Raw genomic sequence first — 25,826 nt, 5'->3', positions numbered from 1 at the left:
TAGGCAATGGAAGGCAAGAGGCCACGGGGGCCATCTTGTTTCCACCTGGAATCTACTGATTCCAATGACAGTGCCTGGGCATCCCAAAATGGAGGATACTCAGAGCACCCTGTCAAATTCAGCATGAAGCTGCCACCAGCCCGTACCCTGCTCTGTGGGCCACACATAGGTGTCCAAAAACATACACTATGGGCACAGGGTTGTACCCCCACCCATGGGTGCCATAAGGGTATCACAGGGGTCTGTACACCAAACCAAAAGAGAGAGCTGCACTGCCAGGAGTCCCACATGAACTCCTACGCGGAAAACACGACAGAACACACAATACAAAACAGTCACGGACAAGGATACGGAAGTACTGTCCCTCCGATGCATTTCCAGCATCACAGTCGCCCTCCCAGACTGAGGTTAGGGTGTCTAATCTCCCACGAGATAGACACCTTCATCCAGACGGTCAACATACCTTCTGGAAAGGCCATCTGAATTATCGTGACTCTTCCCTGGTCTATGCTCTATGGTGAAGTCTAGCCCTTGCAGGCTAATGGACCACCTGAGCAATTTCGGGTTCTCACCCTTCATCTGCATAAGCCACTTCAGGGGCTTATGATCGGTTTGGACCTTGAAGATAGACCCCGTAAGGTAGGGCATAAAATACCCAAGGCTCCAAACTATGCTAAAACATTCCTTTTCAACAGTAGCCAACTGTCACGTTCACCTGGTCACAACGGGGGTGTCGCACAAAGCTGCACGAATGATGTCTGCACTGGCGTTAAACGGGCTGAGTGATGAGGCTTGCACGCGACTTCTCCTTCACTGTCACTTCCCAGGAAGTGTTTGCCTAAAATGTCGAAATAGCACATTAGCCAGCCGTGAGGAGCAGGCTTGGTTCCCACCTCCTGTAACCTCCCAATGCCCACTCTCTGCTTCAGCCTCACCTTTGGTTTTTTAATGGTGGACCCTCTGTCCTGTGATCTCTAGCAGGAGCGCAATATGTTCAGTCTTTCCCTGGATCCAGTTCATTCACTTATCGTGCGGGGCTGTAGCGGAGTCTTGAATAGCTTGACTCAGCAGGTAAGTCTCTATGCCAATAGATGCTTGGTATAGTTGCTTGATGTCTTTATTGCCCAAGTTTTGACTTTTGTTTCTCTTTTCTTTCAGGCGCTGCCTTGCACGGTTTTCAGATGAAGATTTGCCTCTTCCTACAACGCTGAGCGATTTCCTGCGGGTGAGTATAGAGTGAGTGCGTGGCGCTGAATGTCTTTAATGGTTTCTTTCCCGTGCGCAACTAACCTGCTGTTTTCATTTCTTTTTCTGAAATGTAGGTGCAGACCGCTTCAAAGAAATCCCAGAAGGAAGCAGTCTCCGGGTGAGTATCGACTATTCTTGCAGATGCTTTCTTTTCTGCAAGACGAGCCGGAGAGCAGCTGAAGGCGCGGCCGCTCGGATGGAATGCTTCAGGTAAGGCCTCAACTGCTGTACTAATTTCTGTTCATTTCTTTCTCTTCTTGCCGATGGATCGTGATTCCAGGACAGTCGTGGCTGTTGAAGTTCGGGTACTGGAGCTAAGCAGTCACAGTGAGCATTATGCTGCAGGAGTGCAGAATAACGCGAAGCGTGTTCTGTCTGTAGGGTGTGGTTTAAATAGCCTTGTAAGTAGTTCCAACTAAAATAGTCCCTCCAGCCTCATCCTGCAATCTTAGGTAAAGTAGTCCCCCAGCCACACCCAGGGTAGGCTGGATGGCTCAGCCCATTAGGCTGGGCTGTATGTGGTCCCATGCAGTTTACCACCAGATGGAATATTATGAGCCTGGCGCCAACGGCACCAGGACTGAGTCCAGGAAGTCCTAGGACAACCCTTTGGGGCTTTATAAGCCCTTATGGGTGCCAGTGACTGGGTTAGGCCCACCAGCTCCAGATGTTTGGGAGCCTGCACCATGACACCCACCTAAGTTCTCTACCCTTGATTTGTCTACTGATGAATATGATCGGATGTTCCCTACCTGTGTCATCTAACTGGGACAAGACAGCTCCAATTCCGGAGTCGCAGGCATCCGTCTGCATGATAAAGGGTCTGCTGTAGTCAGGCACACACAACACAGGTGCCCTACACAGACTTTATTTCAAGCCATCAAAGGCCTCTGACAGTCTTCAGTGCAATTAACCTTCCCTAGGTTGTTTGGGTGAAGTCAGAGCTGTCAGAGGTGCGCTATGGTTCCAAAGTCCGCCATGAAATTGCAATAATATCCAATGAGGCCCAAAAAGGCTCTGACCTGTGTTTGAGTAGTGTGAGTCTCCCAGTCATGTACATCCTGTACTTTACTGGGGAGAGGTTGGATTTTACCCCCTCCTACCTCATGACCAAGATACGTGACTTTCCCCTGGGCTATCTGGCACTTGGTGACCTTGATAGCGAGGTTAGCCCCTTTCAAGGCCTGCAACACCTTATCCAGATGTGTCAAATGCTCTTCCCAGGTGGAACTGTAGACAGCAATGTCATCTAAGTAGGACACACAAAAGGCCTCCAGCCCACTGAGCGCATGATTGACCAATCTCTGGAAGGTGGAAGGGGCATTCTTCAACCCAAAAGGCATGACCCTAAACTGGTACAGTCCCTCAGGTGTTGAGAATGCCGTCTTTTCCTTGGCATAGTCCGTCAGAGCTATTTGCCAATAGCCTGAGGTAAGGTCAAAGGTGCCCACAAACTTGGCAGAAACTATGGTGTCCATGAGTTCATCAGCCCTGGGCAATGGGTGCGCGTCAGTTTTGGTGACGGCATTGACTCCTCGGTAGTCCACACAGAACCTCCAATTCTTGGTACCTGGCTGGGAACTTGCCTTGGGGCCAAGGACCACGGGACTGAACTAGGGACTGGTTGAGGGTTCTATAAGACCCAGATCCAACGTCTTGGTGACCTCAGCCTGGATGTGGTTCTTAACTGTATCTGTCATATGGTAGCACCTGCTTTTGACAGGCACACTGTCACCAGTGTCAATTTTGTGCCTACACCATGGTGTAAGGCCTGGTGTCAGTGAGAACAGAGAGGCATACTGCCAGAGCAAAGCCCTGCAGGCCCTCTGCTGCTCTGTCGTCAGATCTGGAGAGAGATGTACTCCCTCCACTGAGCCATCCTGAGGGTTGCTATGCAGCAAATCAGGAAGGGGCTAACTCTCATCCTCTTCTTGCTCTGAAGCTAGCAAGAAACATGAGACCTCCACTTGCCTGTGGAAAGGCTTGAGCCTGTTGATGTGGAATACTTGAGGGCCGACCCCAGAGACTCCCATGTCAACCAAACTTCACTCATCTTGGAGATTATCCTGAAGGGTCCAGTCCATTTGTCTGCCAAAGCTCGAGGCTTAGTAGGCTCCATCACAAGGATCTCCTGGCCTGGAGTCCAATCCACTTGCAAGGCTTTACGGTCATGCCAGTACTTATTCAATTCCTGGCTGGCCTTGAGATTTGCTGTCGCCTGATCCATCATCTGTGTCATCCTCCATCTGAGGCCTAACACATAGTGCCCCACTTGCTTGGTAGGACCTGGAGGTGTGGCTTCCAAACCTTTTCTGATCAAGGCAAGGGGCCCCCTGACAGGATGTCCAAAGAGTAACTCAAAGGGGCTGAAACCAACACCCTCTTGAGGCACGTCTCTGTAAGCAAACAGCAGGCATGGCAGGAGGAGGTCCCATTTCCTCCTTAGGGACTCTTCCAAAGCACCCAGCATGCCCTTGATAGTTTTATTAAATCTCTTGATCAGACCATTGGTCTGGGGATGGTAAGAGGTGGAGAGCATGTAGGTAACCCCGCACTCTTTCCACATGGTTTTCATGTAACTCGACATTAAGTTGGATCCTCTGTCAGAGACAACCTCCTTAGGGAATCCAACAGGGGTGAAAATGCCTAGGAGAGCCCTGGAAACCACCTTGGCAGTAACATTCCGAAGGGGTATAGCCTCAGAGTACCTGGTAGCATGATCAACCAAGATCAGGATGAACCAATGTCCACCTGCAGTGGGAGGGTCAAGGGGACCGACAATGTTGATGCCCACCCTCTCAAATGGTGTGCCAACCACTGGCAACAGCTGCAGTGGGGCAATGACACTGCCTCCAGTCTTGCCAGACAACTGACAAGTTGAGCAGGTCCTGCAGTGGGGCTCCACTTCTACTTCCATCCAGGGCCAGTAGAAAAGGGCAGAGAGCCTCTGCTTAGTCTTCTTGGTACCAAGATGACCAGCTAAGGGCACCTCATGTGCCAACTGCAGCAGGAAGGTCCTGTAAACCTGGGGTACCACCAACCTCTTGAGGGCACCAGGTTGAGGCTTAGTGGGCTCACTAACAAGGAGCTCACCCTCCCAATAGATCCGGAATGTCCTCGACACTTGTCCTTTTGCCTGGGACAGGGCCGGTTTTCTCAGATCCTCGAGAGAGTGGCACTCTCTCTGTCCCTTACAGAAGTCCGCCCGGGAGGGTCCCCCTTCAGTCAACAGGCATTGAAGGTCAGGGTGGTCCTCCGGGTTGAGCACTTCTCCCGCAGGAGGGTCTTCTGCCTCTTCTCCCTCAGGAGTTGAGTTTGGGTTTTACACTGGATCCAGCCCGTCCGGAGCATGGATCCCAATGGGTGCTGTATGAACAGCAGGAAGAGAAGTAGCCCCCTTCACAGAGGTGGCCTTCATGTACTTCTGTCTTCTTGCCTTGGGCCTCGCCTTTGGCGCGGGTACCTGACTCACAGCCAGACCCTGTGTCACTTGTGACCTAGTGACTACAGCAGCAGTCATGGGTAGACCATCAGAGATCAACCCCAACTCTACCAGATAATTTCCTAACAGAATGTTAGCAGGGACATTGTCCTGAACCAGGACAGGAAGCTTTGCTGTCTTGTCTCCAATCATGAGTGTGACTAAGGCTACAGGCAATAATTTGGGAGGCCCACCAGCTAACCTGGTGGTTCTCAGAGGAGCACCTACATAGCCCTCTGGCTTGAGCAGGGTCCTGTCCACCACTGACATACTTGCCCCAGTGTCTCTCAAACCAGTAGAAGGCTGGCCAATCAAGAGGACACTTCTCAAAAACCTACGGGTGTTCTGTGGGATTGTCACCAGTACTTCTGCGTACTGGTCCCAGGCCCCAAGAGACACTAGGAAAATCTCTACGGGAGCACCAAATGTGATCCCTGAAGAGGATAGGAGGACTGTGGCCTCCACCTCAGGCATGGGGTAAGGGTAGCTCAGGCTGACAGCCTGGACTACAAGTGCCTTACCTTTACACTTGGAGTCACCCTTCTTGTTATCCAGAGCCCCACATTCCCAACAAGTGCCAGGAGTGTGGGCTACGGTACTGGAACAACTGGGAGCCTGCTTTGCAGCAGGTGGACCACTACTCTTATTACCACCCACAGATGACTTATCCCCACTAGATTGTTGGGTCTTAGGAGAGGAAGGTTTTGGTTTACCCGACTGTGATTGCTTTTGGGACTCCTCAGCTTTCTGAGAGGTCCCCTTTTCTTTGCCATTGTCCTTCACACTGGAGTCCTTAAGGGACACCGGGTGGGAGACCCACTTGTCAGCTAGCCTGGCCAGCTTAAAGGGATCCAAAAGGTTCTGGTCAGCAACATACTGACGCAGCTCTGGTGAAGGGGCTTCAGAAAAATGCTCAAAAACTAAAAAGGTCGGACAATTCAACACAAATTTTCAATTTGTATCCATCAATCCACCCCATCATGTTCATATGTGCAGCAGTTACCCAGTCAACCCAAGATACATTCTCTCTTTTCTTAAAATCCCTGAACCTTTTAAGGTATTGGGTGGGTGTCTTGCCAAACTTGGCAATCAAAGCAGACTTCAAACACTCATACTGACCCCTTTCTTCCACAGTCAGTTTCAGAATACAGTCATACCCAGTCTGAGGCACTCTGCTTAACAAACACGTAGCCCAATCTTTCTTATCAACATCATGAATTGCACAAGTCATTTCAAACCCTTCAATTGACTGGAGGATATCAGAACCCATGTGCCAGGAAGCCAAAAGCACAGCCGTTTTGGTGGCACTGTTTGAATGCGGTTTTAGGTGAAGGGGATTTCTGCTTAGGGCCTTAAATGCACCCCACAAATTCCCACCTCTTCCCCACTCTTCTGTGACTTTTTGTTGGGGAAGAGTAGAGCAGGGTGGGGTACATTCGGTGGAATTCTCCTTCATCAGGGAGCAGCACTCCAGGATCCCCTTCCGTCTTTAAATTGGAGGGTATGGTGCAGCACCCTCTTTCCTTCCTTCCTTCCTTCCTTCCTTCCTTCCTTCCTTCCTTCCTTCCTTCCTTCCTTCCTTCCTTCCTTCCTTCCTTCCTTCCTTCCTTCCTTCCTTCCTTCCTTCCTTCCTTCCTTCCCTTCCAGGTTCCCACGGTGATCTTCGCCAGGCTAGAAGGTAAGGATGTTTATTGTCTAATAGAAGATAGAAAAAACTCGTTTTAGTACTTTTTACTGACATTATTCCCGGAAGATTTACAACAGTGGAACAATGATTACAGTTTACAATTTTAAGGATATTGGTCTTTTCTCATTTTTACAATCACACCAAGTAAATTACTCAACAGAACAAGGACACAACTTGACATTTATAACATCTTTATTCTCATTTTTACCATAACACCAAGTAAAATACTCCCTGTTATATAGATATACCTATGCATCTAAATACATCCCTCTGCTTTTTTTTCCTCCTTTTTCTCATTCTTCAGATGGTTCCCCTGCTTGACTTTCTGTTGGCTCATCAATCAGCTGCCAAGCGTGTCTGGGGTGACATCTTTTCAACTGTGGACCCATTTTTCTTCTGACATTTTTCCTTTGGGGATGCAGATCTTATAGGCGACAGATGAAATGTTTTCTACAATTGCAAAGGGACCACGCCAGGGGAGGAATTTCTGCTCCTTGGTCTGGTTCCTCTGAGACCCTGGGCCTCATTACGACCCTGGCGGTAAGCGCCCGTCATTAACGCCATGGCGTAATGAGCGTTTACGCCGTGGGACGATGGCGTAAAGAGCGCCACATCACGACCCATCGCGCACGAGCATTACGCCATGGCGGTAATGCTAATAACGCCATGGCGGAAAAGGCCCCTACCGCCATCGCTAAGCGAGCAAGGTGCCCATCCGCCAGCGTAAGTAGCGACCACCGTAATTTACGGCCACCGTAATTTACGGCCAGCGTAAATTACGGCCACCGTAATCTACGGTGGCCGTAAAAGGCCAAACCGGAAATAGCGTCATCGCGCCGGAACGGGAAGCAGCCCGTCGGCCATCTTTAAAAACACAATCCATCGCCATCCTACCAAACAACACCAGACCCAACCCTGACACCTGTCCCGACAAAACACCCACCCACCCAAGTTCCCGAAAATGCCGAAATGCGTGAAAAAGGCCTGTGACCGCCAGCGCCAGGAGCGATTCAGCCGGGAGGAACTCTGCATGCTAGCAGAGACCCTGCAGGACAACGCAGGTGTTGTTTTCTCCCCTGAAATGAGCCGGACAGCAATTGGGAAGAAGAAGGCCATCTGGGCCCTGGTGGCTGAGCGCGTCAGCGCGGTGGGGACCGTACCCCGCACCCCACAGCAGTGCCGGAAACGCTGGGATGACCTGCGCATACGGGTCAGAGCCGTCATCTCGGCAAACCGCAACCTTTCCCAGGGAACCGGTGGAGGGTCAGAATCCCCCCTGAAACTCCAACCGTGGGAGGAGATCTGTGCTGCCACCATCGGCATGGAATCCATCGAAGGCGTTGGAGGGATGGAAAGGGGAGCCCCGACATCAGGCGATGAAGGTAGGTGCCTCATACAAGACATGCCATAGACACAGCAGTCCAATCATGTGTAGCACAAGGTTGCCCTAGAGTGTAAATGCAACACAAATCAATACTGCCCATAGCCACATGCGAGCACCACCCTGCATACACTGCTGGCACCCGCATACCTGCATCCACATGCCACACCAAAAGGAGACAACCTGCATGGCACTGCCTGAAATCTGCCTCATCCACTGGCCAAAATAATGTCAACCATTGTCATTCAAAAGTCCGTATACCCATCAATAACGCCCTCCCACCTTTGCTCCACCACAGGCACAGAATCACACCCAGAGGACCAGGAGACCCCTGCGCCGAAGAGGGCGAAGTCCACCAACAACCTCCCTGCACCCTCAACCTCAGCTGCAGTGAGGCAGACCCCACGACAAGCAGGTCCCACTGCAGGCATACCGGAGGTCCCACCGGCAAGCACCCCTGTTGGCAGCAGGCCAGCAGCTGCTGCTCCACCTCCACCGACATTGCCTGCCACAGAAGGCAGGGGGTCAGCGGCCAGCAGCAACATCGGGGAGACAGCTGCAACAGCTGCATGTTCTGACTCGGACATGGAGCAGGAGGTCAGAAACCCCACTGACCAACTACATTCCCCCTGTTTCTCAGACGCCAGCCCCCATGAGGGCGACACACAGGGGCACACTGAGGCAGAGGAGTGGCCTTCCACCCCATGCCCTGTCCACACTCCACAGGAGGGGACCAGCCCCTCCATCACTCCACCTGCACTGCCCATGGGCCAGCACGGCCAGCCGTCCCTCGAGGACATCACACAACGGCAGCATCAACTGTCCGCAATGCTGGATGAGCATGCAGCGGAATGTGTGGGGGCTAGGTTTAGCATTGAACAGGCCACGGAGACACTAAGGGCGGAAGTGGCGCAGAGCACTGCCACCCTGAGGGATGCCATGCAGGCCATGTCCAGGGACATCTGTGCAGAACTTGCGGCCTTGCGTCGTGCGGTCATTGGCCTCACCCACACACGACAGGACGTGCATGCACAGGAGCAGCCAGGGACATCCTCCACTGCCAGTTCTGCGCAGAGCAGCCCCGTGCGCCGTTCCGGACGCAACCTGCGCTCCACAGCCAGGGGTGCCCCGGGTGCCGGGAGAGGGGGCTTGTGACGGCCTGTGGACACTGTCACAGGCATCTGTTGACAGCTACTTGGGGTGTGTTGGGGTGTGCAGGGGGGAGGGGGGAGGTGGGAGGGGGTGTGTTGGGGTGTGCAGGGGGGAGGGGGGAGGTGGGAGGGGGTGTGTTGGGGTGTGCAGGGGGGAGGGGGGAGGTGGGAGGGGGTGTGACACGACAGTTCATGGTTCCAATACACTTTTTTCTTTCAAAAAAAGGAGATGTGTGGACATTTTCATTGCGTATGTGTGCTTTATTGGTGTACAGTCCACAGTGTGCATGCCCCAGAGACACACAGTGCCCCAAGTGCAGTCTCCATGCGATGAACACCAGCCGTGTGTGCTAGAAGCAGTGGTTGATGATACTTTGGCGCATGGCACGCCCCTCCTGTACATCGCCTCCTCCATGTGGTGGCGCCCCATCTGCACCCTCCTCATCCTCATCCTCATCGTCAGGTGGTTGCAGTTCTGCGTCAGGGGGCAGGGGCACATTCCGTCTGACGCACATATTGTGCAGCATGACACATGCCATGACGATCTTTGACACCTTCTCATGGCCATACAGGAGTGCCCCACCAGACCTGCTGAGGCTTCGGAACCGTGCCTTCAGGAGGCCGAATGTCTGCTCTATGACCACACGAGTACGTGTATGTGCACGGTTGAAGTCCTCCTCGTGCTGGTTCTGCGGGTTCCGGACTGGCGTGAGGAGCCACCTCTTCAGGGGGTAGCCTGCATCACCTGTATGTAGACGAGAATGTATGTGTCAGTCATGTTGTCTGATCAGGAACATGATGTTCCACCATGGCTGGCATGGAACTGTTACCTTGGCTCACTTCTACATGCACTAATTGATTCACACTATGCAACCAGTATATGCTCATTGCTGCCATGGCCTGTTTTGCATGCCATCACCCTATGTATGCAGAGGGGTTTTGTGCATTGTGAGTGCCCTTCCTCTGTATCCGTTCTCTGTGTTACTCACAGGCCAGTGGAGTATGCATCACCCCCCCCCCCTTCTGCCAGGTGGAGTATGCACTGGTACGTCATTCCCATGCCCACTTCCATGACATAGCACTCACCGAGTAGCCAGGATCTTGGGCCTGCATGTCGCTCCATGTAGCGTGGTATTGTGGAGTTCCTCAGGATCATGGAATCATGGGTTGATCCGGGGAATCGGGCACAACAATGTGTGATGATCTTGTTGGAGTCACAGACCATTTGCACGTTGATAGAGTGGAACTGTTTCCGGTTGCGGTACGGTACCTCCATGGCACGTGGAACCACCAATTCCACATGGGTGCAGTCGATGGCACCAATGCAACCGGGTATGCTGGCTAGTGCATGGAAACCCACTTTGGTGTTTGCAATCTCCTGGGCAGTCCGTGGTAATGAGATGTGGTCGTCTGTGTGCTTGAGGAGGGCATCGAGCACTTGGATGAGTGTTCGTGAGAATAATGGTTGTGAAATGCCATGCAGGTGCCCCACTGTGTGCTGGTAGGTGCCTGTGGCCAGGAAGTGGAGTACAGCCACTACCTTCAGTAGGGGGGGGATGGCGGTTGGACTTTCTATCATGCTGACGATGTCATCGTGTATCATGTCTACGATGGCGGTGATGGTGTCCCGGTCCAAACGGTACAGGGTGTGGATCTGCTCAGCAGTGAGGTTGTTTGGATTGGCTCTGATGCGTGGGATTGGGGGCTGCCTGCGTGGTGGCACTGGCTGTGCTGGTGGGGCTTGCTGGGCCTGCCTTGCCCTCCTTCTCCTCCTGCGTCTCCTCTGTGCTGCCTGTTGTTGTTGTTGTTGTTGCTGTTGTAGTAGCACATGCATTGCTATCAGGTCCTCCAGCCCCAACATTGCTAGTCGTATTGGCATCATTGTGGAGTGTGACTGGGTGTGGGTAGGGGTGGGGTGTGCTCTTTTTGTACTCCCCTGAGTCTGTATTGCCTTCACCTGTGCTGTTTCTGTGCACCTGTGGCAGCTGCATTCACTTGAATTGGCCCTTTACGGTTGGTTCGCGATGGCGTTATTTGCACCATGGCGGTAAGGTACTTTGCGGCCTCGGTGATGGCGTTAGGTGCATGTCCGCTTGGGTCGGCATTTGCGTGCCTTTCCGCCATGGCGCTAAGTACGGTGTGGGCGGTCGCGTGCGCGCACCCTTAGCGCAGTTAGCGGCAGCGTTAACTACGATGCCGCTATTGGCATCGTAGTTTACGGTCAGGAGTCATGATCGGACCTGGCGGAAAACGATGGCGGTAAGCATTTACCGCCATCGTTTGTCACTTAGCGCCAGGGTCGTAATGAGGCCCCCTGTCTCCTACTTGATATTCTCCTTTTGTTGTCTTCAAATCGTAGTGGGTTTTCATCCCCTCTGCCTATTTCTCTGGATTCTGCTGAGCATACGCAAAAGCATGCTGAAGGTGTTTTCTCAGATTCTCAATATATTCATGTGTTGTGGATGCATTATTTAGTGTCTGCCCTTGCATTCTATAGAGCAGATGCTGGGGTAGCACCTTTTTTCATCCAGTCATTAGCTGAAATTGAGACATTTTGGTCGCAGAAGATGGTGTAGACCTGATGGCCATCAGGACAGGCGGTAGTTGGATGTCCCAACTATGCCCAGAATCTGCCACAAAATTCTTAAGAATGCTCACAATATTTTTATTGTACCTCTCAACTCCCCCACTAGAGGCTTGCCGATATGCAATATGGAGTTTTCTCTTTACCCTAAGTATCTCCGACATCTTTTTCATCACCTCGCTAGTGAAATGACTTCCTCGGTCCGACTCAATCCTTTGGGCAATGCCGAAACGCAAGAAGATGTGGTTGATCATCATGGCAGCTGCTGTTTCTGCCTTGCAATTTGGGTCCGGGAGACATTCCACCCATTTGGTAAACAAGCATGTTACTGTTAACATGTACTTGTTCCCCTTAGAGGAGCGAATCACAGGCCCAATGAAATCTACTTGTAAATCTGACCAAGGCAGTGTCATCCCCCTCATTTGGAGGGGAGCTCGGTGTGTGAGTGAACTTGGCTGAAATTGTGCACACACAAGACACCATTTCAAATATTCGTGCAGGTACTGGCCCATGTGTGGCCAGTATGCAACCTCTTGCAAGATTTCTAAAGTAGTATGAAACCCCTGATGACTGGCTGTGGCCGCGGCATGGGCATGACTTAGCATCAGGCTTTGGAATTAGGTAGGTACCACCCACTGGTCACATCCAGAGATGATCTCCTTACCAACAAACTTTCTTGAGTTTGGAACATTTTGAGAAACTTCATCAACACCCGGAGATCCTCTTTCCCGATGTAATCGGTTTCCGTCAGAGGAAAGTTCACGGGGTCCTCAATGTGTTGGTAAAATTTCCCAATAATCGGATCCCCTTTTTGTGCCGTGATCAAATCAGCATCTGGTGTCTCCTTACTCCACTGTGAAATTGAGAGTTCATTTTGGGCAAGTGTTTGGGACCAGGTGATGGCAGCGACCTGGATTTCCCCCAATAGGGACTCAATCTCAAGGCGATCCCCCTGGATGGCTCGGGTTTTGGCCAACTGATCAGCCAAGTCATTTCCAGTTTTGTCTGGTCCCTCTATTCTGGAATGACCCTTAATCTTTCTCCAATAGATGGTCATCCCATTAGAGGTGACTAGATTATCAGTGTTTTGTTTTAGTTTGCCATGCTTGTGTGGTTTATTGTTTGCACACAGCATGGCTCTGGTTTTCCTATTAATCAGGTGCTCCACAAACCCGTTCCAGACATAGGGCCTCATCACGAGTTGGGCGGTAACGCCGGCACTCTCCGTCACTTTTAGCGCAAGCGTTAATAGCCCTACCGCCAAACCCCCCCGGTGCTAATAGCACCGGATCATGGGTTTGGCCTAACGGGTATTGCCCATTCCCCACTGAGCCCATTCGGGAATTCCCCATTCCCCATTGGGCTCAATGGGGAATTTTCATACTCTTACCGCCGGCGGATTTCCCGCCGGCGGTAAGATCGCAAACATTCAGCGGATTTCCCCCCAGCTAATAGCTGGGGGGAAATCTGCCAAACCTGTGATTTGGCGGGCCCTTAAATCCGGCGGTAATAGCGCTACCGCCGGATTTAAGGGTTACCGCCAGACTTGTGATGAGGCCCATAATCTGAATCAGTGATTATGACCAGTTTGTGGAGTCGGTGTTGCATGGCAGTGAGAATGGGCTGGTGAACTGCCATCAACTCCGCCACCTGACTACTGCGGGGAGCGATCTTGTACCCAGCGGAGGGCTCCGGGGCATCATTCACCCAGGAATCCCCAACGCTGGCCACCAGTTCCTTTTCCCCGTTTTTATCAACATGGTAGGAGCCCCCCTCCACAAAAACTGTGTGCATCCCCTTGCACATGTCTTCTTCATAGACTTTGGGTGGGGAATTGAGGTATGCCTCCATGTTGTCTTGGGTTTTGAGACTTTCGTTCTCGAGACGGTTTTCTCTGGCACAATCATGCAAGTCAGCCAAACCTTGTGCAGTGGCACTGTTCTTGTTTTGGCCATATCTGACCTCCACAGGAAAGCCTTGCATGGACAGAATACAGGAAGTAATTCTGGAATTACTTACATTCGCTGTCCGGATTCTGTCACTTTGTAGATATTGTAAAGGCTTTGAGGAGTCTCGACTATGATTTGCTCCCCTGGACGAACGGGCAGTAATTTTTCAATGCCTACACCGTTGCCAGGACTGCCTTTTCACAATTGTTGAATTTTTCCTCCACAGAGGAAAAAGTCTTACTCGCATAGGAGTTGACTTTATTGACTGTGTCATGCTTTTGGTATAATACTGCTGTTAAGCACGTATTCGAGAACCCCGTCTCCAAGAAGAACTCCTTGTTTTTGATGGGGTAAGCTAGACAAGGCGCTTGTGAGAGGCTTCTCTTTAGCCTCGGCCTGTTCTGGACCTCACTCCCACTTGACCTTTCCCTTTAAAAAATGGACCAGGGGTCTCGTGACCTCTGCATAATCCTCAATGAACTTCCTACTGTAATTAGTCAGTCCAAGAAGGCTCCTTAGTTCACACAGAGTTGTGGGGTCTTTCAGTTTTAGTAGCGCTTCCACTTTTTTCAGCTGGGGACAGAGACCCTCAGGGGTGATTTCATGCCCTAAGAAATTCATACGGGTCCTAAACCAATGTGCCTTCTGAAAGGACAGTTTTGCTCTGGCAACCTTTAGCTGGGTCAGAACATAGCGGCTCTCCGCTATGTGTTCCTCCAGAGTTGAGCTTTTAATTAGAACATCATCCACATTGCCCAGGTTACCCCTTTCACCCAAGTCGGGCATGGCCTTATGCAGAAAGATGTTAAATTAATTGCCAGAGTCTATATATCCGAAGGGGGTTCGGGTCCATGTGTACTGCTGCCCCCCTGAAGATGAAGGCCAGCTTGCACTGGTCTTCCTTACTTACGGGTACTGTCCAGTATCCATTGGTCAGGTCAATGGTGGTGTACACCTTTGACCCCTGGATCTGGGCCAGTCCCTGGTCAATGTAGGGAAGAGGCCATCGGGACATATGGACCCATTTGTTCAGCTCCCTAAGGTCTGTGCAGATTCTCCATTGGCCATTAAGTTTTAAAATCCCCAGTACCAGTTTGTTAAAGGTACTGTGGACTGGAGGAATTATCCCATTGGACTCTAGGTTCTTTATGATTTCTGTAAGGGACTCGATAGATGAGAGCAGAGTACTGTAGTCATTCCAGGATCTGTGGGAATTGAGGTAGAATATATCTCGGTGCCACCACAGTCGTACGGGTCCACAGCAAATATTTCTTGAAAATCTAAAAACACATGCTTCAGCTTTTGCTTTTGTTCCTCTGTCTCACAGGCATCAGCGAGGTTGACCCGTTCCTCAACCATCTGTCTGAAGCCTAGAAAGACCTCGGGTTTTGCAATCGCAGCGGCAACCTCCAGCTGCGTGGAGAGATCCCTGGTGAGGGTGTTGACCAGGACAGGAGGTTTCAGGTAGGAGAGTCAGTCCTTGTGGACCTGAAATATCACCTCATCCTTCCTGATGTCACAGGCCACCTCTTCCCCCCCATAAGGGCCGGAAGAGTATACCAAGAAATGTTCCCCTTGCTGGGTGAAGATCCTTTCTGGCGGAATGTCATCGTCACAGTCCTAGCATTCTTTGGGGATTGGTCCTATGATTTAATTCCCTAAGTCCATGGAGAAATGCTGGCCTCTGAGAAGGAGCCAAACCGTGCACAGAAGAGAGTGAAGCGACAGAGCGAACTACACTAAACAGTTCCTTTGAAGAGTTTGTAGCGGCATGACCTTGCTGGTAAAGAACACGCATTTTGCTTGCGCAATCGCCAACTGGCAAGCAGCAGTTGCCTGGCGAAGGGCAAGATGAGATTGAGCACAGTAAGACACACAATGTTACTCAATGTGCACTCCTATCTTTAGTGGTGATATTTAAAGAGGAAATTCGATGTAGTCTGTGGCAAGTATGCTTTGTAGGAATTTAAGGTGCATGGGAGATAACAGTCAACCCTGGCATATGGGTTGTAAAACATATGAAAAGAAATGAAATGCATTGGGCCCCATGAATATTAAAGCACAATGAAAAATCTTAAGGAATCATCTCTATTTTTGTTGTATAATTTGAAATAACAGAATCTTTTTTATTGATTATTGAAAAATTGAATAATTGGAGAAGGTAAACCATACTCCAAACTGTTTGGCTCTGTTTTTGAGCTAGTGAAAGTGTGCAGGGGACGGGAGTTCCTCTATTAGGAACTTATTTTTGTTTTCACAGTATGACACACGCCATTTGCACTCCATTTGTATACGGGCCAGGCAGTAGTAGAGAACCAGGGTTCAGAAGGGCGAGTACAAGGTCTACAGGCCTTAAGAGGTGCCAAGGAGTCAGCAACGTCAGTTAGCATTGAGATCGAAGTCTTAAAGTTGCAGCAGCCATCAGCTGGATGAAGAAGAGCAATAGCTTAGGCAACATCAGCATGTTTAACTTTATCCCAGAACCTCTTGGGAGGGCGGGGCAGTACGAAACGGCAGAGGACAGAAGGAGAGTCTACAGTGAAAGGAAGAGTGGGTTGGGTCAGGTGGCCGGTAAACCAATAAAAAGTGGAGAGTGCTAGAAGGGGAGATAATGACGATGAGCAGCTGAGCTTCCATAATGGCCTGCTGATCAAAGGGCAGGATCTGGCACTGAATTCTGGAGTGATAAATCATGGCAATCACCACTCCAGCTGTTGGGGGAGAGGCTGTTCAGATAAAGATCCGGTAGTCAGAGGGCAAGGCATAAACCAAGGAAGGATTGGATGATTCTTTGAGCCAGGTCTCAGTAATAAAAACAAGATCAGGATAATGATCCTGTAGAAAGGTAAAACAGTCAGCCACATGCGCGGTAAGTGACCGGCGTTAAAAAGGCACTTCAACATACTCCAAGCTGAGATAGTGTAAATCTCCTCATTGGATGAGGCAGTGTCGCACCCCAGGGGAAACCTAGTATTCCAAGGAGCCAGACTAATCAGCCGAGAGCGTGTGTAGCAGTGCACGTTGTTTCCAACAGCCACCCACAGCCTGTCTGCTGCATGGATGGGCACAGATGGGGCTGACTTGGGCCGGACTTCAGCCAGGCGGAGGCACTTCTGCGGCGCCCGTCCACTGCACTTCTGGGTAATATGCGGATTAAAAATGCACATTCTAATTGGCAGGAGCCAATCCGCTTTCCAAGCCAAGTGGGAAGGAGGGGAGCTGCCAGCCAATGCGTGCGTGAGGGAAAGAAATGAAAGATAGACTCACCACAGGAACAAGCCCTGTGTGAGTGGAGAGGCTAGGTAGCCTCACGCTGACTGCAGTTAACAAGATACTCCTTTTTTTGTGATAACTGTTATATTGAACTTGGGGAAAGGAACCCTGAGACTTGCTACAATGAAACTGTATTGATCTTGGGGAAGGGAATTCCGAGAGAGGTGTGTAACTGTATTGCCTTAAATCCAAGAGAAGGTAACTTGAACATTGTGGTGAACTTGTTTATACTTGAGGTGAAAGAGCTGAAGAATAGGCCAGAGCTGGAAATGGCTCAGAACTCTACTTTTGGAACACTGTTTAGTTTATGGTTGACATCCCTACAGATTGTTTTGTTTTAGTTATGAGGGAAAGCATAGGTTTTGGACACAGACAGACTTTTAAGTTGCACTTTCTGACATGGACTATCCTTAGTTTCTTTAGGTAGAGAAACCCCCACCTTACCATTTATTAATTTGCATTTTTAAAGCGCTCACACAGCCCGCGGGCATCGAGGCGCTGTTACAGGAATTGTTTGTTAGTTGCCTAATTGTTTTATTTTTTTTGTCTTAGTTGCGTATTTATAACACGCTTAAATACCCACAGGTTTCTAAGCACGGACCCGGGGATCGAACCTGTGTTGCTTCATGTCGTCTTGCTTCCAAGGCGAACACGTTGACGCTGAGCTATCCTCCCAGGACAGTTAGGCCTTACACCATCCTTATGGGCAACACAATTTGACTGGCTTCTAGCGGTCTCAGAAATCTTCCGAACCCGGTCGATGGCAATGGACTTCAATGGCCTTGATGTCCAGACGCTCTCTTCAAGATTCTCGGCGGACCCCTTGTCTGGACCTCACACTCACAGAGCTGGCTTCCATGGTTCCTCAATGAAGAACAGCAGCTTTTGTATGATGGTCTCTCGTAGCTCAGGAAGAGGTCTCTTAGCCAGGTCCTCTCTCTCGGATCAGTCCTCGCAAGACTCAACAGATTTTAGATTACTTCAAAGGAAATGCAGCAGCAAGATTTTTCTTCCAGCTGGGCTTGAAGCATGCGCTTCAAGTTTCAACTTCAGCTTCTGAACAAATTGGTAAGTGAGAGGTCCCCAGATATACACATCTGTCCCGCATTCACTCTGGCTGAGCCAGCATCAGTCAGCAATCACACAGAAGGGCATTCATGCGGGTAGGCAGCCAATCAGGCTCACAGGAATTCAGGCCATTCACTTCCACCCAGATACCCATAACAAGGAATGTGGATTGGGGCAAGCACCCAGCCTTTCAGCACACTTCACTGCATTCATGTCAGTTTCAGTCAGGGCTGTCTCATTCATTGTGTCACACACATAGAAACCAGAAACCCATAACATATAATGCATACTGGTACACACTCTATTCACACAGGTCCCACCCCAAGGGTATACCCACAACATACAATCACTGGGTAGGCTCCAGCCAGCTTGGCCTGGACTTCGCCACAATACCATATATGGGTCTTCCACTCAACAGCCAGTCAGGGTAAGGGACAGAGTCAGGGCTTCCCAGGACTTTGGGAAAACAAGCTAACATGCAATAGCAACCAAGAGGCCACAGGGGCCATCTTGCCTTCTATCAGGAATCCACTGATACCAATGGCAGGGCCTGGGTATCCAAAAATGGCAGATACTCAGAGCTCCTGTCACATCAGCATGAAGCTGCCACCAGCCCATAACCTGCTCTGGGGGCAACACACAAGTGTCGAAAAACAATACTAGGGGTACAGTTTTGTACCCCCACCCATGGGTGCCATAAGGGTATCCCAAGGGTCACTGTTCACCACAACCAAAAAGAGGAATAGCTGCACTGCCAGGGGTCCCAACTGGACTCCTGTGCAGAAAATAACACAGAACACAAATGATAAGGGAGTACAGGACAAGGACAGGGAGGCCCTGTCCCTCCAATGCATTTCCGGCACCACAATATGGTTTTGCAGAATTTGGTGTAAGAGAAACAGAAATTCTATTTTATTTTTATTTTTTTATTTATTAAGCATATAGTGTAAATTAATACATTTTGCTTTGCTCATGCATTTGTTTGCGCTCCCGCCTAGCAGAACCTTTGAAGGAGAATAGTATTGTCCATTAGTCCTTTCACCTTCAGTGTCCACCTAGCTTAGGTTTTTGTATGACATTGCTTCGGCTGGGTACTAAGGGTTTCCAAGTTCCACAGAGACTTTTGTCTGCTAAGCATGTAAGCTTTGTTACATTTTTTTCCCAAACAATACCTAGTCCTCTTGCTGTTCACATATATGGCTTCCCACCATAAATCAGAATCCTGTCCACACGTCACAGCCAGAGTGTTCTGTAAGTGTTTTTCTCTTTCTTCGTTTAAATCGCCACAGAACATTAGCAGGTGTTGTAGGGATTCTTCTTTTTCCTTGCATAGTCTGCATGTGTCATTTCTTTCCAGTCCATAGTTCTTTAGGTTTTGTTTCGTTCGTAGAACGTTTAACCTGAATCGTGAGATCAGGTCCTTATGTTTAGGGTTCACCCTCAAGTAGTTAGGCAGGAGATTGGGGAAGTTAACCAAGGTTCTTGACAGTGTGTGTGACTTGGAACCTGAGCGAGTTGCCTCAGTTTGAGCCCAATCTACTGATAGGAGCAATGTTTTGACTCTCTTGGGGTGGTTACAAAGTGTTTCAACATTGATACACAGGTTTTCCAGGATTTCAGTACACTTCTCTCTCCACAGCTTTAAGGGCCAGTAGTCAAGGGCGTCATTTTCATGCTTCATAATTTTGTATTGAAGAGGGCACTCCATTAGTTCCACTTTTCTATAGGTTGTTAGAACTTTCCAAGTGACATGTACATGGATTGAATGTAAACTCAGTTTGTGACGAATCACGCCCATTGGCACTGAATTGGCTAGATTTAGGATTCTTCTCCAATATCTAGCTTCTAGTTTGTCCCATATTCCACAAGGAATTCTCAGACATGTATCACCAGCATAGGTTATTACGTAGGTTATCACTGGGATTACTTTATGTTTATAGAAATCTACCGCTGGTTGCAGCAAGAATTTGCCAAATCTCTTTTTCAGTAGTAGGGCTTGTGCTATTAGTTGCTCCATTTTGAGTTCCAGATTTAGAATCCAAGGTTTCTCCCCCCAATCTGTGCTTATCATGGTGCCCAGGTGTTTAAACAGAAATTCTATTGTACCTTTTCTTCTTATTGTGTATGTTAGTGTGAGGGTTAGATGTATTTTGGGACACAAGGTCACTTTGCTTTAGTTTTGGTTTTATAGGTAGGGACATTCTCGTTTGGTTAGGGCAAGATAGGCCTTTTTCCAAACCCATTTTCCTTTAATAAATATGGCTAATGTTGATAAAATTACAACTTTGTGTGTGCCTCTCATTGCTGTCCCCCCACAGCATGCATCATGTCTTTTTCTACAGTTCACTGTGGTCATCCCTCTGCCAGGTTCACTCTTGTCAACACACTGTATTTCAGGACTCAGACTTCGCCCTCCTTTGTCGGCATCCCTCGATCAGGTTCACTGACTGCTTCATCCAACTTGGTTTCCCTTCACGTGTCGGTTTACTATGGCTTTCCTCACATTCATAGTTCTTAATGTCGTTTTAAAAAATCCCTGTGAACCTCTCTTTCATGGGTTCACTCTTGTTAACACAAAATGTTCCTTGAGGCATTAGACTTCGCCCCTTTTCTTCGGCATCCCTCTTCCGGGTTCACTATTTGCCAATCTTTTCTTTCACCATGTGGGATTCGTTACCCTTAGCTTTCCTTTACTTGTCGGTCACAGACTTTCAACTGTACAGAGGATTTTACTAGGTCCTGTATGACCACTTTGAGCCTCTTTTGCCTTTCCCAAGTTCATCTGGTTCTGATAGTTTCAATAATTGGGTAATCGCCCAGAGTTACTCGAGTGAACACCCACGTGGTGCCTGGCTCATCTGCAGCTAGCTTCCCTTAACAATGTACAGTTCTTTGAACTTCCCTCAATGTGCCACTTTGCGACTTTCATTCAACAAAGTTTGGTTTCTTTATCAGTTCCCTCCTCGACTCACTCGCTGTGATGAACCGCTTGGCTTTCTTCGTTTCTGGAGTCAAGGCCGGTACCACGGTAGCAGGTGTCTTCCTGCATCCTGCTTATCAGCATAGGTACGCTCCACGTACCGTTGACATCTGCTGCAACACACTTGAGCTATTGTCTGTGGTCTTAAGATTCCTTCTGCAGAGGTCTTGCAGGTCTGGGTCAGACAGGGTAAGGTTGCTTCTCTCCTTGTCAGCCTTTCAATATTTGCCACCTTTCTTCTCCTCTTAAACTGCTGTGCCTGGATAGCTGTCTCGTCGTGCGATCTACCTTGCTCATACTGCACTCTCATGCTCCACCTTTTATCCCTGAGGGGAAAGGAAATGGTTGTCAGGTGTGTGTGATTCTGGTCAGTTGCCTGACTCTGCCTGACCCTTGTATCGGGACATGTTTGGTAAACAGTTTTAACATTAACCCATTGTCGTTCACTGGGAAAGCAAGTGTTTGTATTGGAAAAAGAGGGTGGTAGGATTTTTGAGTATCCTACAGGGTAGGATGGAGAAAAGTTGTTGTACAGGAGTATATTCCTCATGCTAGGGGTTTGGGTAAGTTCGGAAGAGTGAGATTGGTAGGGGTTGTGGAATGAATAAAAATGACCAGATTTGTATCACGATCTGAACAGGGGGGATTGTGGGAATGGTAGTGTGGTGTCAATGTGGTATACTGGGATTTCGGGAGCGTACAATTAGAGAGACGTGAAAAAGAATGGCTGTGAGTATTCGGGTGGAAAACAGGAAAACAAGGATTCTGGGAGTTGTGGTTTTTTAGGGTAACAGGGTTCGTGTTCCTAGTTGGTTTATCATAGAGGGATGGTTTGTTGGCTTTGGCTAAGGGAGATTCATTGGGAGGAAGGGGGTAGATCTGGAGCAGCCTACAAAAGCTTCATGGACTTCACCCTCCTCACCTTCTTCCTCGGATAATACTGCGTCTCCCCTTGGTTATTTCCCCAAGCACAACCCTGTGCTCCCATACCCAGGTGATCTTTCCCTGCTCGTCTGCCTTTAGGGTTTGAATAAGAGGGCCAGTTCTTCCCTGGCCACCTGACTAAGGGATTTCTGGGATCTACTTGGGAGAATACCCTCAGTTTTCTCACAGAAGACAGACTCACACCGAGCCATTCTGTTTTCCATGTCCCAAAATCAGAGTCAGGCAGAACCAGGCACTTGCCTGTAACAACTCACACCTGAATCCCGTACCCTTCCCCACTGGGATACAAGGCGGAGCAGGAGAGTCTACAGAGAGCAAGGCAAATGGCATGAAGGAGTCTGACTTCCGGTGTGGCAGCTGAATCCCGAAGGAGAGATGGCAGATCAGAATGGGGCCGTGAGTCGAGGAAACCCCTTGACCCCGTTATATGACGATCAATTAACTATTGTTGGTGGGCGAACAGCACAGGCAAGAAGGAAGGCTAAATCAAGCTTCGAAGGTCGTGCACGATAGCTGGAGCCCCCTGCACGTCTGATCGAGGCAGAGAGGGGCTGCTGCTGCTGCCGTAGTATCATCCTTGGCTTGAAAACCAAAGCTGCCGATAAAGAAACTTCAGCAAACTGGTAAGTCAGAGGCAGATGTATGATACCGGTTTGCAATTGAAGTGAAGGCTATGAAAGGCAAGATTTTTGCAAGTTGAACGACTTTGTGAATCGTCAAAATTGAAAGACGTGAGTGAAGGGAAAACAGAGAGAGGGAGTTGCTGTCTGAAGTAAAGCTAAAAGTCTGGAAGATGAGCTATGTTAGAGTGGTCCGGCACCTCAGTATGCCCAGTCAAAGGTCTCTGACAGCTGCCTTTTTGAGAAGAAGTGAAAGTAAAAACACGAAACGAGATTTAAGTGGTCATGTAAAGGTCAGAGCCAAAACCATTACACGTCAAAAGTCTTCGGTGATCCAAGACATTGAGATAGTGCATGCAGGCCCATGTCCGACTGGGAGAAGCCTGTATTTGTGAAATGTTAAAAGGAATAAACGTGGACTTGCGCTCGACGGAGGCGAGTCCACCTGAGTGAAAAACAGAAGGTCTCAGCCCTGCTGTGGGGCACCTAAAGTGTTTAGCTTAATGGAACTGAACTGTATGAAAAGGGGCATAGCAGGATACTTTGCAACCAAGAGACTGTTGGTGCTACAGATAATTCTATTCTGCAAGATTCACCCCTGCCTAACAGACTGCTTCCGTGTGCCAGAAACCTCTGAGTGTACTCCAAGCTCATGTCTTGTTCTGCCTTGTCATACCAAAACCCTTGGACCCTTTTTGTTGTTATACACTATTTCTTTATGTACTTCATGAACCCACACACTTTTGTTTTATAGTGTAAGGTTTGGCAATAGGTTTTCTAGTACCAGGCATTCTAATGGACTCCTTCTATGAATGCTTCTTTCTAGGCAACACAGTTTACTTCAATGATAGCATTGTCACTTTATAGCTAAATGCATTTATTGATATAAAGCAATTTCAGAAACGCTTCAGAATACTTGTTCTCCTCCAATATCAAGACAAGTATGGTATCGGAGAAAGTTTACTTGAACAAATACCATTTAAAATATAATACATTCATTCAGCTTAGCACCCCTGCATAAGAGTGGGCTTGCAGATGTGTTTGCTATGTGCAGGTCATTGAAATACAGGCAATGTCCAGCTTGCATAGGACTCCTACAAGTTTTGATTCAGAGAATAATGTTCTCAGAATAGTACTCTCTTCTCTGAACATGTGCACAGCTTTCACTGGACATGTATAGATAACGTTAAATTAATGTGTGTGTGCTGCTTTATCTACATGTGTGTGTGCAGCTTTAATCTACATGTGTATGTGCTGCTTTAATCTACATGTGTGTGTGCTGCTTTAATCTACATGTGTATGTGCTGCTTTAATCTACATGTGTATGTGCAGCTTTAATCTACATGTGTATGTGCTGCTTTAATCTACATGTATGTGCATCTTTAATCTACATGTGTATGTGCAGCTTTAATCTACATGTGTATGTGCTGCTTCAATCTACATGTGTATGTGCTGCTTTAATCTACATGTGTATGTGCTGCTTTAATCTACATGTGTATGTGCTGCTTCAATCTAAATGTGTGTGTGCTGCTTTAATCTACATGTGTATGTGCAGCTTTAATCTACACGTGTGTGTGCTGCTTTAATCTACATGTGTATGTGCTGCTTTAATCTACATGTGTATGTGCAGCTTTAATCTACATGTGTATGTGCTGCTTTAATCTACATGTGTATGTGCAGCTTTAATCTACATGTGTATGTGCTGCTTTAATCTACATGTGTATGTGCAGCTTTAATCTACATATGTGTGTGCTGCTTTAATCTACATGTGTATGTGCTGCTTTAATCTACATGTGTATGTGCAGCTTTAATCTACATGTGTATGTGCAGCTTTAATCTACATGTGTATGTGCTGCTTTAATCTACATGTGTATGTGCAGCTTTAATCTACATGTGTATGTGCTGCTTCAATCTACACGTGTATGTGCTGCTTTAATCTACATGTGTATGTGCAGCTTTAATCTACATGTGTATGTGCTGCTTTAATCTACATGTGTATGTGCTGCTTTAATCTACATGTATGTGCAGCTTTAATCTACATGTGTATGTGCAGCTTTAATCTACATGTGTATGTGCTGCTTCAATCTACATGTGTATGTGCTGCTTTAATCTACATGTGTATGTGCTGCTTTAATCTACATGTGTATGTGCTGCTTCAATCTAAATGTGTGTGTGCTGCTTTAATCTACATGTGTATGTGCAGCTTTAATCTACATGTGTGTGTGCTGCTTTAATCTACATGTGTATGTGCAGCTTTAATCTGCATGTGTATGTGCAGCTTTAATCTACATGTGTATGTGCTGCTTTAATCTACATGTATGTGCAGCTTTAATCTACATGTGTATGTGCAGCTTTAATCTACATGTGTATGTGCTGCTTCAATCTACATGTGTATGTGCTGCTTTAATCTACATGTGTATGTGCTGCTTTAATCTACATGTGTATGTGCTGCTTCAATCTAAATGTGTGTGTGCTGCTTTAATCTACATGTGTATGTGCAGCTTTAATCTACATGTGTGTGTGCTGCTTTAATCTACATGTGTATGTGCTGCTTTAATCTACATGTGTATGTGCTGCTTTAATCTACATGTGTATGTGCAGCTTTAATCTACATGTGTATGTGCTGCTTTAATCTACATGTGTATGTGCAGCTTTAATCTACATGTGTATGTGCTGCTTCAATCTACACGTGTATGTGCTGCTTTAATCTACATGTGTATGTGCAGCTTTAATCTACATGTGTATGTGCAGCTTTAATCTACATGTGTATGTGCAGCTTTAATCTACATGTGTGTGTGCTGCTTTAATCTACTCCTATTCATTTGCCTACAGCGCTATAAATGTTGGTTTAGGCATGTAATATTCTCCAGTAAAAGTACAATTTTACCACAATCTTGCCCTGTCACATTTCACATAGATCTGCTTGTGAATTTCAACACAAGGGACTGAGGTGGTTTAACACAGTGCACGATTATCTATGAACAGAATGACCTCTCTGTGATAATTTTGGTTGCGCAAATATCTAATTTAAGACTCACAATGGCTTCTTTTCACATGATATCACATTATACAATAGTGTGTCATGACTTACACTATGGACATGTGTGATTCTACACTGACCGGCGCAAAGGATTCTATTTAATGGTGCTTAGTTCTACAAAAACAGTCTGAATTCCAATGCACACAATACTGTCAGTTGTGAACTTTGCATCTCAATACGAAAACAAATTCATTGGATGTTAAGAAAATTACATTTCACTTTATGCTCAGTATTAATGTGAGACACAGAGCATTATATTAAACACTACACCTGCATCTTTGTCAAATCAGGATTTCCCTTTAATTCCCTGCCCTTTTTATTCCTGGGAATCGTCTCTGGATAATACAGGGACATTTTGTTATATCACAGCTCTACTGACTTTTGAAATGCAGTTTTTTATTTTTGAAAAATCAACAAGC

At 48.1% G+C, this 25,826-nt stretch overlaps 1 protein-coding gene and 1 pseudogene across 1 annotated transcript in view; one reads left to right on the top strand and one right to left on the bottom strand.

Annotated features, from left to right (window-relative positions):
• Positions 1 to 25,826, bottom strand: part of LOC138557994 (zinc finger protein 84-like) — a 343,267-nt gene that overhangs the window by 132,617 nt on the left and 184,824 nt on the right. The gene's annotated exons all lie outside the window — the stretch shown is intronic.
• Positions 1 to 25,826, top strand: part of LOC138557996 (zinc finger protein 268-like) — a 145,636-nt pseudogene that overhangs the window by 35,094 nt on the left and 84,716 nt on the right.

The sequence above is a fragment of the Ambystoma mexicanum genome, unplaced genomic scaffold (genome assembly GCF_040938575.1).
Source record: "Ambystoma mexicanum isolate Mex_15411 unplaced genomic scaffold, UKY_AmexF1_1 Mex_scaf31, whole genome shotgun sequence".
NCBI classification, from domain to species: Eukaryota; Metazoa; Chordata; class Amphibia; order Caudata; family Ambystomatidae; genus Ambystoma; species Ambystoma mexicanum.
This window is presented reverse-complemented; position numbering and strand designations above follow the sequence as displayed.